The sequence below is a fragment of the Rhinolophus hipposideros genome (genome assembly GCF_964194185.1).
Source record: "Rhinolophus hipposideros genome assembly, chromosome: 9".
NCBI classification, from domain to species: Eukaryota; Metazoa; Chordata; class Mammalia; order Chiroptera; family Rhinolophidae; genus Rhinolophus; species Rhinolophus hipposideros.
This window is the reverse complement of record NC_138055.1, coordinates 14,619,265-14,631,767: the sequence shown is the minus strand read 5'-3', so window position 1 is coordinate 14,631,767 and position 12,503 is coordinate 14,619,265.

Sequence of the window (12,503 nt, the reverse complement as noted above, 5' to 3'; positions counted from 1 at the left end):
CTGTGCTCACAGAGGCAAGGCTTGAGGTCATGTGGTGTGTGGGCAGGATGGGGTGGGGGAATGATGCAGCCAGGTCAAACATTCAGGACTGGGAGCGGCTTTCTTGACCCCCAAGTTGGGCTGCTAGCACCACACAACTCCAAAGGGTTCTGCTCATGTAGATACAATGAAAAGGGCGCCCTATGTGGTTGTGCACACGGCTGTTAACTCCCTTCTTTACACCCCACCTTCTGTCTCAGCCTTCCTAGTTTTGAAGTGGTTGGACTAAAGGCCAATTTCCTCAGTAGTTAGGATTGGATCCAAGGAATGGGCTCCCGCCGTGGGGTGGGGTGAGGGGACTTCACTGGGACAGATGCAGGAAAGCCACAAAGTTAGAATTGTGGAAGAGGGACCCTGCTCCAAAGGGCCCTGGGTGAGACCCCTTCTTAGGATTGGGTGGGGAAACTGGTAGAGACCTTTCCCCTTTCCTTATTCCCCTCCCCACTCCTTTCATTGCTTCTTCCAGCAATGTGCTCGTGTTAGGGTTTTCCATATGCCAAGGCTAGGCTTATAGAGATAATAATGGGAGTTGGAGTAAGACTTTGGTGTATGAACCTCACTGCTCTCTTGTATGTGCCTCTTGGCTTCCCAATGATAAGATTGGCACTCACCAGGGTCGAACACTGGATAGAAACAATACATACTGCCCTAGTAATAGTTGGGCAAATACCCCATACTGCCTTCCTGTCTGTACTGCCCCCATTGTTGTCACCATTGCTGAGCTTTCTGGGGAGTTGTGCTGGGGTACAAGACTGAGACCTGGAAGTCTATGCAAGCTTCTTATTGCCTGCCCCAAAAGCCAAGATCGATCTAGAAGAGAAGCCAGTTTATTTACCCATCCAGTGGCAGACATGGGAAAACTGGAACAGAGCTGATGAGATGGACTAGCCTAGGCCTGGTGTGTAGGAAGGGCAGGAGAACACACCTAGCATAACTCTTGTTCTTGAACTTGCATGGTGACCCTGAGCACAAGAAATCATGGCCCAGTATTCTCTCCAGTATCACAAACTGGGAGCACTTGACTTCTCCCTCTGTTTCAGTCCCATGCCCAACTATTCACCAAGTTCTGTCAATTCTACTTCTAAAATATCTTTTGAATTCATCTGCTTCTTTTCACCCCCCTCTGCCACCTTCTTAATCCAGGCCACTACAACTTCACTTCTAGTATAGCCACCTCATCTTTCTAGCTCTAGCCACATCTCCTTCAACCCACCTATCATCTATGGTCCACATTGCTGCCAAGGAAATATCTTGAAAATGTCTGTCTGCTTAAATAATTCTGATCTTGAAACACTTCAATGTCATCTCTTTGCCCCTGGAGGTGGGGGGAGGAAGAAGGATTTTAAATGTTTTCTGAGAATCCTTGTTTACACTTTCCATCTCATGTTTCACCTCATCTGTGCCGTACATAATGAACTGCTTTCCTTTTTCCCAAACGGGCCATGCTCTTCCTTACCCTTTCCCATGCTGCCCCCTTTCTCAGGAATTTTTACCCCCATTCCCATCTCCTTTTCAACTTACTCCTATGCAATCTTCATGTTCTTTGGTTAGCTGTCTCTTTCTCCAGGAAGCCTCCCTTCCTTTGTCTGGGTTGCAGGTCCTGTCACATTTCTGTAACCACCTATCCTTTTCTGATTGTGTATTGTCATTGCTTGTTTACTTGTTATTCTCCCTGGCTACTAGAGGAACCTCTGCCATCAAAAGGCACCTCCTTGACTTCTGCTAAGCTGAGCACATGGGGTCTCCTCTGCACTCCACACCATGTGGATTTACTTTATCTCTTTATGAGTTTGCCTAAAGCAAAATGAAAGGGACATTAGACACCATAATGGATGATGTACACGATGTAATTTCTTTTAACACAGAGACATTCCATGCATTATTGGTTGCTTTACTGGCTTTCAACAAAGCCAAGGATGAAATGAGACGTCAACTATTCAAGTAATGATTCTATGGGGTAGTGGGGTTGGGACTGCTTTTTAGGATGTGTCTGGAAACTTCCAAATGGAATACAGTTTCACCTCCTCTTCTCTTTATGATGGAGAAAACATTGGAGAAGACTTGTTTTTGTTTTTATCCTCTCTCTGGAGCATCGATAGTTTGGTCAGGCTTTCAACGGGAGCTATATGACAGGTACTTCACTGTGGAGCCACTGGGGAGAGTCTGAAATGATGTGTTGTTGATTAGGAGGGGATATGCATACTTGAGATAGAAAGATGTTTCTCTTCTACAACCAACATTTCCTGAGCATTTAACTTGTGCCAGGCTCTGCTGGGTGCTGAGGTAAAAGATGGCTGAGACCCATCCCTTCCCTTGAAAATCTCAGCAGTCCCTAAATTCTATAGAATAGCGTGTGCACACACACAAAAACACCACAAAAAAAAATGGTGGGAGTTGAGAGAAGGGTGAGAGCACACACAGGGATATACTAAATAAAGAGGAATGGCCAAGAGTAGTGGGTTCCCATTTACACAGGCACACTTTATGAGTGACAGCATGTAGTTGCCTTGGAAAGTATCCCCACAGTCTGTGGCAATGCCAAGGACCAGTGTGGTGTTGGGAAGCTTTAGTTTCCCCTCAAATCTCCATCAGTACCCAATGTTCTTTGTACAATCAACTCTTCCTTAATGTTATGTAAAGTGTTATATAAACATAGCCTCAAGTCCCCCCATGTCCCATCACCGGATTGTCTCCTAATCCAGATGTTAGACATTCTAGCCATCACTTCCTGCCTTCTTGCTAATTTACAAGTTGCCAACAGTTGGTTCTTAGTTGGAAATGGTGGCACACTGGGCTTGTCAGAGACTTGGGCACAGGCAGATGCTGGTGCCTGGGCTCATAAAGACACACATACACTTTTATATGCACACACATGTATTCCCATATATCCTGCAGTGCCATATTGTTGTCCAATTCCCTTACGTCATAGGATAGAAATGTCTGCAAACACTCAAGGGACTGAGCAGGCTCGTGGGTAAGACTCTTCATCCTCCTAGAGGCTTGGCAGGCTTCTGCAAAGTTGGCCTAACAAGTTCCTGGCCAAGACAATGGGACAATAAGGATCTCAACATTATTTATGACAGCCTCTCTTTGTGTTGTAAGTGACCTCCGGACCCTGTTTCTGAGGGAAGAGTTTATGTGCTAAGAAGACAGGAAGATATGTAGGTGTGAAGTGATGGATGGGGTATTTGGGAGTGAAGTGTGCAGAGAAGTTGGAGTGAGGGGACAGGTGCTGAACTTGTGGCTGTTTGCACTGGTTGGGGACATAGCTGACTAAATCAACATAGATGGAAATCTTAAGTTTTCATTGTTAATGGTTGTTCAGAGGCAAGAAAATGGTGACATTAATAACCATAGCTGTCATTTTTGATAGCTGAAATATTGAGGGGGTACAGTCAATCGCTCTTCTTCCACTTCTGATTCTAAACCAAGACAAAGGTGTGAGGAGAATGAGGTCCAACTGTCACCTTTATGATCAGAGCAAGTACAAAGAGTGAGCACCCAAACAGGCTTGTTGAGTCCCCAACCCCCAGATGGGACTTCGAAACAGCCAACCTGAGAGCAAATTGGAGTCTGCCAAGCAACACACTTCTCTAGGTAGAGAAGGACTAGGAAGAGAGGACAAATTCACCTCCTGGGGATCTTTGATAGATTAACACCACCCATGAAAGAAACATAGACAATGAACTCTTATTCACCAACCAGGTAACTCACTTGGTGTTGACACCTGGTCTCTTTACCTCCCATTGAGGTAAATAAGTAGAGAGGAGAAAACTTGTCTCCCCAGAACATCCCCATGTTTCTGTCACAGTCAACACATAGTCAGTGTGGTGTACGGCTGTATCCCCAGGCGAGATGAGTCGTTTGTCAGGACTGCTCTGCTCCACCTTCAAGAGGCGGTCCTCACACACATGCTGCTTGTTCTAGAGTTCTCCTTGTGCTGTTAGTGGGCAGGGTCAACTCTGTCCTCAGAAGGCTCTGAAATGAAGTAAGTCCGACATTAATTAAGTCACCTCCAGGGACATCCCGATTAAAGTGAAAACATGATTCCATTTCCTACTTCTTCTTTTTTTTTTTCAATTTCCTGCTTCTTCTCACAAATTATGTCTAGCTATGTTGCCTAGTATAGCTCCAAAGTGGTTCTTGTCCAATGGAGAAACAAGAGTAATGAACGTGGTCTGTCAGGACAGAGCCTCTGAGGTCGGGCAGAGAGTTTGTGCTGCTTCCAGAGAGAAGCTGCTGTTTTGCATTTGAGGCCAGTGAACTCCATTCAAGGCAGGAATGAGGATACAAGTGAGGACAAAGTCTCTCTCTCTCTCTCTCTCTCTCTCTCTCTCTCTCTCTCTCCCTTTCTCTATCTCTATCTGTCTCTATTTCTAATTTCTCTCCTTCTCATTTTCTTTCTTTTCCTTTCCCTCTTTCTCCTCTCCTACCCAGCTAACCCCGCTTCTCCTCACCCTTCCTGAATTAATAACTCCACCAGGATTTCCTGAGAAAAACAACCAAGTCAGAAATCACCCTGTCTCTCTGACAGCTTGGCCCATCCCTACCAATCCATATCTCATAGGCAGCCACTCCCACATGTCATCGGGCCACCGAGAGATTTCCTGTGCATTTCACTGTCAGAGACACTAGTTGTTAGCACTTTTTGGCAAAGGATCTTAACAATTGCTTTGGGAAGGAAGACAGCACCATGGTTTAATGGAAAGAATGTGATTTTTGGAGCCAGGCAGACCTGGGCTCTACTCCTGGCTCTGCCACTTAATACCTGAGTAACCCTGGGCCAATCACTTAACCTCTTTGACTTTCAGTTTCCTTTTCTGCAAAATAAACAAGGCAGAGATGATAATAATAATCTTACAGAACTGTTTTTAAAGGTAAACAATTCAATGCATGAAACATGCCTGCAATACACATAGTTGATAGGTTTTTATATGTTGGGAAGATTCCATTGTAGACTATTTACGGTTTTATGGGTCTCTTCCTTTTGGTAAATAGCAAGACTGATTTGTAGACTCTGAAATTATAGAAATCGTGCAGCATTTGCTCTGCATAAGGAAATTCTTACTAAACAGTCTTCATTAGTTTTTCTAATGAATTGGCCTTTCTTTTGCTCTAAGTCTGTACCCATTTCCATCTTAGTGGTAGCTTCTCATTAAGGTCATATACTCTCTCACAGTATACTTTCCACCATTTCCTTACTAGACTGGCCCTGGTTTGTAATGAACTGTTTGAGTATTGAGGTTGCCTATATGTGGTCGTGGAATTTATAGTGTGGACAGAAGTCCACAGGACACAGGAGCCTGGCTGGCCCTCTGTCCTTGTGGTCTTTGTTAGAGGCCTACCATGTAGGTGACTCAAAGCTCCTTCCTTCCAGACTTTGGAACTTGAATGGGGCCCAAGCCAGACCAGTCTACCCATAAATCCTGCTCTGAGGCCAAGTGTGTAAGAGAGAATATCTCAGTATGTCATGTGGATGTTTCCCTAGGAGTATCACTTAGAGTTATTCAGTGCAAGAAACAGATTTTAGTAGAAAATGCATGTATTGAAAAGATATCAATGGAGTGGCTTCCAAAACCTGTGGCTCTATGGAAGACTGGAGGACCCAGCTTAGGAAATGCATATATTCCAGCAAGGTTAGGCCATAGCTGAAGTTCTTTGTTAGCACATTGTCACTACGTTGCCACTGCTGCCACCATTGGACCCTGAGGCTTCGAGCACTGAACCTCGATGCCACTGGATAAAAACCTCCAATTGTCTCGTTGTAATTATGTTGCTAGCTCAATGTTCGCAAACCTGAATTGGAATATCTCATTGACTGATCCTAGGTCAATGTGTCTGGGAGGGAAATTCCTCTTGGCCAATATTACATCATGTGCCTGGTTCCCAGTACCAGAGAGCAGAGAGTCCTCTTTGGCTTTCCTTGAAGGATGACATCGCAGGGAGTTCCTCCAAAAGCAGGAAGGTGTTTGAAAGATGAATGTCTAGTAAGTTAGAAAACTAGGCAACTTTAATTTGTTGTTATACCTTTTGGTGCAATAGACAAAAGGCATAATTGAAATGCCCTGCACACCTCTAAAATTTGGGTATAGCAGAAAACATACTGACTTGGACTCAACTTCTCTGACCCTCTGTTTCTTCTTCTACGAAACAGGGAATTAAAATACCTATCCTGTACGCCTCATTAAGGTTGTTGTGAAAGTCAAATATAAAACTATAAAAACAGAAAACTGTTAAATGCTGTATCAAAGGAGCAGATGGTATGAATATTTCCCCTACTATCTGATAAACCACTGGAAAACAATAACCTCTCCATAGATGGCCCTTGACAAGATTAGTATAAAATATGCAATTGTGCATTGGTGAAATTAGGTAAAGTCTCTAACCTGTATAAAACTACCTCCATGTTGCATATTATTTATTCATTCAATAAAATGTATCGTTGTGATTTATAACTGTGAACTCTTAGAAGTAAGAAACATATCTATCTTGTTTACCATTGCATCACCCATTTTTCACATAGTGCTGCAGAATAAGTAATTGTTAAATAAATGAGGGACTGATGAATGAGTACTTGACAAGGTAAAGTTGTCAGAGCTTGGGGTGAATGAATCTGGTAGGTAGGGAGAGAGGTTGTTAAAGGTGGCTTCCAGGCTTTTGGCTTGAACACCTGGCTGGATGGCAGCTGCCATTTGTTGAGATAAGGAGCATGGGAGGATGAGCAGGCTCTGGAAGAAAGATCATGAGTTTAGTTTTGGACTTGCTGTGTTTGTGTGTCTGTGAGACATGAAAGTAGGGATATGAGTGGGCTGCTGGATATATGGGTCTGGAACTTAGGAGCGATGTCTGGAATTGAGATATAAATTTGGTAGTTGTCAGCATCTAGCTAGAAACTGAAGTTACAGGCCTAGACATGAAAACATATGATATGCACGATACATAAACCTATATATGAATCCATAAATATTTAAATAGAAAATTATATACATGTGTAACCATGCATTTAGTGGAAATAAGTTACTGGTAATATTCAGGAATAAAGAGTACATAATACCAGCCTGGTGTCAGTGGGCACCACAATGGCAGAAACCATTCACTGGAGTTGGAAGAGTTGCCTTCCAAGTTGGTCTGTCTGCAAAGACAATATAAACATAAATCAGTAGTATGTCATGTCTCCGAGCTCCTCCTGCTAAGTTACTGGACACAGAATGTTAGATATCTCAGACAGATGTTAGCCATGGCACAGACATTTCCTTTGTGTCAAACCTAAGAACATTCTGGGAGAAGAGCACAAAACCAGGGCAGTGGGAACATCAAGCTGAGACAGAACTCGGGGCCAGCAGAAGAGTTCTACAGGGACTGAGTTTTAGGAACAGGAGACTGTGACTGAAGAGAACACCCCATATCCTTTCTCTTCTCTCTGAAAGGTATTTTCAAGGAGCAGGACAATCAAAAGGTTAGCACTGACCCTTCCCAGGCATCTGGACCGGAAATGCGCTGAGGTGATGAGGGCCTTTCACTCTATTGTTTAGCGATGACAGGCCACCCATCTATCACTGTGATTAAGAGCAAGAGTTGTAGATTCAGGTAGACAGAGTTCAAACCTCACCTCTGTCACTAACCTTCTGGGCAGCCTTTGGTAAGTTACTTAGTCTCTCTGAACCGCAGTTTCCTCACCCTGCTGTAAGGACAATGGCAGTATAAGATACAGGGGGATTTGGAGGTAAGGAATGTCTAAACAAATTCCTATTGATGACCAATTTGAATCCCTGCTCTGTCACTCTATTAGATGGGTAGCCGCTTGTGGGTTTTAGATAGGGAGGCGATGGGATCTGATTTACCATTTAGAAAGATATTGGTGATGCCATATGGAGGTCAGAGTGAACACTAGGGGACCAGATAAGTGGTTACTGCACTAGTGCAAGTATGGACTGATGGTGGTTTGGGTCAGGATAGTAATAAGGTGGGGGATGGGGTGTTGGATTTGCAGGCTGATACAAATATTAGTGTTTAGCAGGAGCTTAATAACTGATAATTAATGTAATAATTAGGATAAGGTTATTACTTTCATTCTTAATAACACTAGTCAATTACAGAAATATATTTGGAAGTATGGCAAAACATGTACATTTTAGTTATTTATTATATATATGTTTAATAAACTCCTATGTACTTGACACTGTACTAAGAGCTGTACTATACATACATTAACTTATTGAATACACCTAACACTTCTGTTATCCCCATTTTACAGAAGAGGAAACTGAGGCTCAGAAATGTCACACAGCTAGTAAGTGATAGAGCTGGGTTTCAACCCCATATAGTCTGGATTATATTAAATTTGGAGAAAAAAAAAAAAAGATGATTCTTAGAATTGGTTTGGGACCAAGTCTGTTTTTATGCCTCTAGCAGTAACTGGCATGAAATCTCTTTCCTGAGCATTGAACAAAACCTGCACAGAATTCAGATGTCTCCCCACTACACCCCAGGGCCGTTGAGGACACAACCATTGTGATAATGATTTTATGACCACTGGAACTAGTGGGCATTTGGGTTGAAAGTGTCTTGGAGAACTTTTGTAGTTCTCTGGGGTGTATGCCTCTACCTTCAATCAAAAATTAATAATGAAACAAAATAAAATCACAAGACTTAAAAAAAAATTGCCTGACTGTTGAACTGCCAAGAGCCCAATTAGTCAGAGCAGACCTTACAATAATACCAAATCAGAGTGTGTGCACACTGGAGGAAGTCTGATAAGAAAACACCGCCTAAGATGATTTTTAATGGGCAGCAAGAAAAAAGCTTGAGAACAATAGCTTGACGGTGCCAATTCCCTTCCCATTTCTCACTAAATCAATGTCTTTTCCCATCCGGAATGCTCTCCCCTCCCCTTGACCCACCCATTTATATAATTACCTTTGGGACTTGGCTGAAAAGCTAGCTCCTGCTAAATGCCTTTCCCACCTAGCATCAATTTGCTTGGATTTGATGAATTGAATCATTAATTCCTCACTCACTCAGTGAGGGCCTTCTGGGTATTAGGTACTCAACCAGCTGACGAGAACACAGTGGTGAACTGGGCACCATTCCTGGCCTATCAGAGTTTAGAACGTTCTGTGATCACGGAGATGCTCTATGTTTGTGCTCTCCAATAGAGATCTACCAGCTATGTGTGGCTTTTCAGTACTTGCAAAGTGCCCAGGGCAACTGAGAAACTGACTTTTTAAGTGTTAACGTAAATAGCCGCATGTGAAACACAGGTCTAAACCGAAGGACTTTTAATGAAGAAGGATTTCAACATTCTTCAGGGGCTGTGATGGAAACCTGTTCACAGGTTGAGTAAGGCACTCAGGTGGGGTGGATCAACTTTCCTGAGCAGAGAAATTGTTGTTCAAGGAGAGCAGATATGTCGAGTCTCTGGGTCAGCTGCCCGGGTTCAAGTTCGGTGTTTTCTACCTGTTACCTGCATGAGCGCAGGTATGTTACTAAAACTCTGTTTTACAAATGAGGAATCTGAGGCTGAACTAGGGCAGAGGTGAGTGGAGCTGGAGAGAAGGCAGATTCAAGATCTGGCCGATCTCTCCGGAAGTCCTCTCCTTAGCACGCATGGCAAGGCTTGTGCACCATTACTTTCCAGGGCCCGTCTTCTGAGAATTATTCTGAGAATAACATTCCGGTTAGGCTTCTTGCATGGGTCAATTTTCTTGTTCACTCACTTGCATGATTGCTCCAAAATAAAATTGCTTTTTAGAAAAATATGATTACAAAACATATTCTTGCTAATTATTAAAAATTATAAAAAACATGGAAAATTATAAAGAATAAGAAATCACAAATCTTACCACCCAGAATTTCAGGAATTGGGTGAACATGCAAATATTCCTATAAAGAGAGATATAAATTTATAGACACAGAAACACACTGTATGTTATGCTCTGTAATTGCTGCTTCACTCAATAATTTTCTGTGAATATTTTAACATGTTAATGTAGAGCTTCATAAACATTTTAATGATTATATAATATTCCATTGTACCACTGTGATGGATACTTAGGTTGTTGACAATTTCTCCCTGTTCTAAATCATTCTGTGATGATCATATATCCGTATGTGCATGTGTGATTATATCTCCATAGGATAAATTCCAAAATGGGGAATTTTGGTATCAAGAGTACATTTAAAATCTTGATACTTAATAGGGATTGCATTGAATCTGTAGAGTGTTTTGGGTTGTATGTATGGACATTTTAACAATGTTAAATCTTCTAATTCATGGACACAAGATGTCTTTCCATTTATTTGTTTCTTCTTTAATTTCATCAGTGGTTTGTAGTGTACGGTGTACAAGTCTTTTATCTCCTTAGTTACTTATATTCTTAAATATTTTATTCTTTTTAATACTGTTGTAAATAGGATTGTTTTCTTAATTTCCTTTTCAGACAGTTTGTTGTTAGTATAGAGAAATGCAACTGGTTCTTGTATGTCGATTTTGTATCCTGCAACTTTATTGAATTTGTTTATTAGTTCTAACAGATTTTTTTGGTGTGTGTGTGTGTAATCTTTAGAGTTTTCTACATATAAGATTCTATCATCTGCAAATGAAGATAATTTTATCTCTCTTCTTTCCAATTTGGATGTCTTTTCTTTCTTTTTCTTGCCTAATTGCTCTAAGTAGGACTTCTAGTATGATATTGAACAGAAGTGGCAAAAGTGGCCATTTTTGCCTTTTTATTGATTTTACAGGAAAAGGTGTCAGTTTTTTACTATTGAGTATGATGTTAGCTGTGAATTTTTAATAAATGAAAAGTGTTTTGCATATGAAAGAGATAAGGGACTGAACCAGTACCACCCTGGTTCAACTCCAGATAGTGGTACAACTCCACAGAGTGCCCTCCAAACACAATGCGCCTGGTTGTGGCCTCAGGAACACATGAACTAATGAAAGAAGACCAATGAGGGGCATTTTGCTTACTCTCAGGTTGTGGGATCATAGATTTCACAGCTGAGAATCAGAAAAAAATCCAGCTTCCCCTTTGCCACTGTATGGCTTTGAGATCTGGGACATCTCACAATTTCTGTTGGTGAAGTGAGCCAAGTTCTCTGACCATTTAACCCAGAGCCCCTCTTCCTACAAGAGACCAAATTTAACCTATACTCTCATCCCTGTTTTCAGTTGGTGCCCAAAGTTTCAGCCCTTTCCCACCTTCCATCTGTCACTTCCTTCTCCCTTGTCACAGAAGTACCCTGTACCTCTTTGCCTCTGTGGACCTTCTCTCCATCTGCACCTCTCAACTCCTTCAACTCTGTCTTCTGGGAACTTCTTCGAAATCCAACTCCCCTTTGTATTTAACTGCTTTTCTGAACTTCACATTTAATAACTTGCTGCCTCTGAGGACATGCTTCTTTGCAGCCCTCAGTGATGGCTCTTTTATTTTCAAATGTCCCACACACTTACCAGGTCTGGAGATGGCTGTTAAACATCATGGTCCGCCAGGCATGGTGGCACGCACCTGTAGTCTCAACTACTCGGGAGGCTGAGGCTGGAGGATTGCTTGAGCCCAGGAGTTCTGGGCTGTAGTGCGCTATGTCGATCGGGTGTCCGCCCTAAGCTCGGCATCAATATGGTGACCTCCTGGGAGCGGGGGACCACCAGGTTGCCTAAGGAGGGATGAACCGGCCCAGGCTGGAGACGGAGCAGGTCAAAAATCATGACCCTTTGAGTTTTGTTCTACTTAAGTAAGTTATTTTTTCCCCCTCATTTTTGTTAGCAATTGACCTCTTAGACATTCTCCTTCATTCTCTAAACATGTTGGCGTCTTGCCTCTCTCCTTCCCAAGTCCTGACTAGTCTGGAATGAATGACTTCAGTTCCTTACTGTTCCAAATTTCATTGACTTTCTCTCTCATTCCACCTTAGCTATATAATTCCTTGTTCACACTCTTGATCTAGTTATTACTTGCATCTTCTCTAATTCCCAGACTACTATTTCAAACATCTTCGTTCTCACTGTATTCTCCTATCCCTCCAACTTGCTTATTTAATACCTCCCTTTATATTCTTTGACTCCATTGGCACCTACAGTTCCCTGAATCCTTTATGTTCTCCCAATGCACCAGCTCTCTTGTTTTTAAAGTTCTCCCCAATAGCAGAAATTGCCATTTGCCTACCCAACATTCACTCTTGCCCTCTTCTTGCAGTTATAAACTCCAGGCTTCATTCTGGGAGGTCATGTGCTTAGTTAAATAACTAAATTTCCCAGAATACTTGCAGCTAGGACTAGCCAATGATGTAACAGGAAGTTGTTGGGTGGAGCTTCCAGGAAGGCTCTCAAGGAGCTCAGAACAAACTATCCCAAATATGCCACACTGATATATTGATTATTTTGAGCTGATGGCACTTGAAAAACAGCAACTGCAAGAGAGGCTTTCTCTGAACTCCCCGTATCTGTCTAAAGACAGTTCCTC